At 42.8% G+C, this 4,258-nt stretch overlaps 1 pseudogene; it reads right to left on the reverse strand.

Annotated features, from left to right (window-relative positions):
- Positions 1 to 659: 659 nt before the first annotated feature.
- On the reverse strand, positions 660 to 3,081 carry LOC141818950 (uncharacterized; annotated as a pseudogene).
- Positions 3,082 to 4,258: the final 1,177 nt, after the last annotated feature.

The following is a 4,258-nucleotide window of genomic DNA, read 5'->3' on the forward strand; positions in this document are numbered from 1 at the left end:
CTCTTCCAGCCTCTTCTCTTGCCTTAGATTGAACCACCGACCTGCCATATTCTTTAAGTCTCACAATCATTTTATCTATAGTTGCCTGGTCAAGATCAAATGTTGCAAGAGCAGAAGCAAATCTAGAGGTTGCTGATTTAGTCTTTCGCTGAAGAAGATTTCTTATTGAGGACCAGGTATCATCAGCAGCTGCATCAAGAAGAGCTTCTACAGGTTCCGCTAGGGCTTTATTAAGTTGGCCCTGTGAGCATATAAAATGGAATCATCAACCTATAGTCATCCAACTTTGAATCTGTTTTGGTCTGAATAAAGTAGAATTTACAATAGCACTAGAGCCCTCTACACAAAGTAAAGAAACACAAAATCTTAACATACCTCATACAGTGCATTAAGCTGGGAAATTTTTGCAGACCGAACTGAAGCTAGATGAGCATCAATATCACGTCGAAGCTTATCCTGAATCTTGGAAGTGTCCCAACCAACCTGCTGATATTACCATTGATGGAAGTGATTCTCACCTACTTTGCTGCTGTATAATCTAATGTTAGAGGTAATGATCTTCTATTTTCAGAATATTCTCAATAATCTAAAGAAATTCCTGTGTGAGCAATATCATTAACAGAAGCATACAAAAGAGATTTGAACATAAAAATTGGAGATCAATTAAACTTGAGCTTAACTCGAGCTCCTTTACTAAAACAAATACAAACACAGATGAACTCACTTCGGTTTTGCTCACTTATAGCTTCACTGTTCATGCAAAACGATATTTATATCAAACATGGGAAGGTTGTAGATACAAAGACGTTAAAACTTTATTGAACCCATTTGTAGCTAGACCCCACATTTATAGTTGTAGTACTACTAATGCAAATGGGAAGATTCACGGACCTTACGATGTATGGAATAACAAGTCTTGAATTCTTTTGGTAGCTCAGAATGCTGACCATACTTGAAGGTTGACTTCCAGACAATTAACCCTCAGTAGATCAATTGGTCCCAATCAGTGAGTTTAGAAAGTTGGATCTTAATCATCACCACCCAACTTCCTAAACTTTAGAGGAAGAGAATCATCAAAACTTGCAGTTCTCTTAAATCTCCTTGTGTTCCACAGGAAGCAGGCTTTTCTGGATCATTGGTGTGGACAGTAGTGTCAAGATGGTTTGATGCAGTTTTCTGATGCAAGACCTGAAAATCCTGCCAGTGAGAGAGAAACAGTAGGTTTCATGTCATATAATTTTGGAATTTCAGATTAAAAAAGGAGAAATGGAAAGGAATCAAGTAGATATGCAGAAGTTTAATCCCTCTGACCTACTAATTAGGCCTAAGAGCATGTGATGGTGGGTTCTAATCAGAGATCGATAGTTGACATATCCAAAAAATGGTATAGACCATGAACTAAATACAGAAAATCTATTCACTATTAAGTTATATAGTTATCACCACCCATAAAATTTAAGGCAGTAAGGTAAAGACAACATGATCTTACACAAGATGTTCTAACTGAAGAAGCCTTGCCATCACCGACAGCATCACAAGGTCCAGTGCCTGAGGAGGAAAACAGATTTGACACTTTAAGTATTTAGCTAAACTATTCGAATTAAACCAAATGCCTCAGGGAGGTTTTATCCTCCCAAAAAATGCTGACCAGAAGTGCTTGCTCGCCATGGATCAATTGGGAATTGTCGTTTGAATCCTCTACAAGATGGTAAATGTTCAACCCCACTTGGTGGTAAGTAGGAAAGAGGCAATGGCGAATCCCAATTACTTGGAGGTCTCATTCGACCTCGATTCTCTAAAATTCCTGTGCTTCCAATTCTTGTTCCTCTACTCCTATCTATCAAGTGAGCAGAGTTAAAGAATGGAGATACCGTAACCTGATTACGCCCATCAAGTTTCCTCCTTGAGGGGGAGAACAAATTCCAGTTATCAGATTTCTTGCACGGGTGAACAGATTCCCTCCCGTTACCAGATCCAAAAACTTCTCTTTCCCTATCGAATTCTTCCCTGAGGTGAGCCATCTTGCTAAAGAGAGGAAAACAACCACTAACCTCACCATAACCGTCCTTAACGAGAACTCTTCCACCGCCATTGTAGCCACCTGCAAGGCGTCCAGGTCCCCCTCGAGGAAGGGCTGAGCTTGGCCTAAACTGAAAGGGTTCGAGCCCATTGAGCGAATCGTTTCCTCCGAAGTCCACCACAATCCAATGCGGCGGCGGCGACAGTGGAGGAGGAGACCGAACGTCGACGATGCGGCGGAGATGGCTCAGCTCGGGGAAGAAGACCTCGACGACGGAGGTGAAGACCTCGACGACGCGGCGACGGAGAAAGCAACGCGGCGGCGGAGGAAGCGACGCGGCGGAGATGTCCCGAACGTCGGTTGAGAAGGGGAGGAAGTGGAGACGAAGGTCAAGGAAGCCTGTGGAGCTGAGAAGCGATGCCGTTGAAGACACGGCGGTGGAGCAGAGAGTGTCTAGGGTTTACAAGGGCAAGCGCGCAGTGGTTAAGTCGGCTGGGTGTAGGGTTGGGAGCGCAGGTTTAGGGGTTTTGGAAGCGCGTAGTGGAAGAAATATTTGGAGAGAGAGAGGGAAAGAAAAAACAAAAATATACAACAGTTTTAAATTGTTGTTATAGCTTCCAAAACCGTTGTTGAAAGCGCACATAGACAACGATTTTTAAACCGTTGTCGTAGTCTTCAAAAACCATTGTTGTAGTCCCAAAATAGCGGACGTAGACAACGGTTTTAAAACCGTTGTTGTATCCTCTAAAAATCATTATCGTAGTCTCCAATCAACATCTCAAAGACATCGGTTTTTGTTAAAATCATTGTAAAAAAGTAAAAGACATTGGTTTTGCCATAAAATCGATGTCTTTTGAGTGTTGTTAAAGATCGATTTTCTTGTAGTGTCAACTCTCCCTTTGCTACAAATCGCCGCCAAAGTTAGAACATAAACATAAACCTTACCTCGTGTTCTCGATGGAGGATATGGTCAGAATTCGACCCGGCGTCCCGTGCTCGACAATGAGCTCTGTCGGAACAAATCGCTCATGACGACACGTCGCTGCTGTGCGGATAGCCATCGGCCACCAATCGCCGAAGCTGAATCACTTCTACGGCGATTGATCCGCAACCAATGGGGATGAAGAACTTCGCCAGAGCAAATCACTTCTACAACGAAGTCTCCTACGGTGGTGTCAGTGGTCGTCGAACTTCGTGGATGCTGCCCACTCTCTGTGGCTGATCGGAGAGGACGATGGATGCGGTGGAGCGCACGATGGAGCTCGAAATCGCGGCTGGGAAGGAAGATGAACAGTGATGTTGTGATTGGGAAACACTGTAGATTCCCAATCGCGACCGAGCTCCCTTTTTCAGCGTGAACCGCTTCTCCCTTTTAACCTAGCTTTGAACCGACGAGAAGGGATTGAATCGAACCACATTGAATTGGATTTAAACCGGCCTGCAATTGAACTGAACCAGATTTCATTTGGGAACTTTGATTTGGGTCAGATGAAGTGAAGTGAGCCAGTTTTTAATTGGATTTGGACCGGGCTGTTTAATGGATTGGGCTGAATTCATTTAGATTTGGGCTGAGCTTGTTCTTTGAGCTGGCTTGACCAATTTCAATTGGTTTGGGCTGAATCTGAACTTGATCCAAACTCGAGTTGAACTAGCAGCTTAAACCAAGCCAATTTCGCATCTGATTAAGTCAAATTGAATCCAAATTGACCCGGACTCAAATCAGAACTGATTTTTTTCCAATTTGAATTTCCTGAAAAAATAAATTACAATCAATTAATATTCATAAATGCCATAATTTAATGAAAAAAAAGAATAACATTAAAAATTCATCTAGACAAAGAATCAACCCAGCAAACCCTAATTTATGTCATAAAATGCGATAAAACCGGTCCAATCTAACTCTAAATTATCCGTAGAAAATGCTAATTATCACACACCCTCCAACAACAGACCACTACACATGAGTGGGGAGCCGGGAAAGTATCACCGTCTGCTGTCAACATCCCCATACACCCACACTGTGCAGTGAACTGAGATGCACGGCAGGAATCACCCTCTCCAACTACAGACTACTACACGCAAGGGGGAGGGGCAGTCTTCAGGAGAGCTATCTAGCTAGTCCTGGTAACACCCACACTGACAGTGCTATAATGCTCTCACCCACACAAGTATTGAGAGTTAACAACAACATATTATGCTTTGATGCGCAGTTCAACAGATAACTACTACAATATCAAG

This window comes from Curcuma longa, unplaced genomic scaffold (genome assembly GCF_044706935.1).
Source record: "Curcuma longa cultivar G26 ecotype Majalengka, Jawa Barat unplaced genomic scaffold, ITB_CL_G26_1.1 contig_26875, whole genome shotgun sequence".
Lineage (NCBI taxonomy): Eukaryota > Viridiplantae > Streptophyta > Magnoliopsida > Zingiberales > Zingiberaceae > Curcuma > Curcuma longa.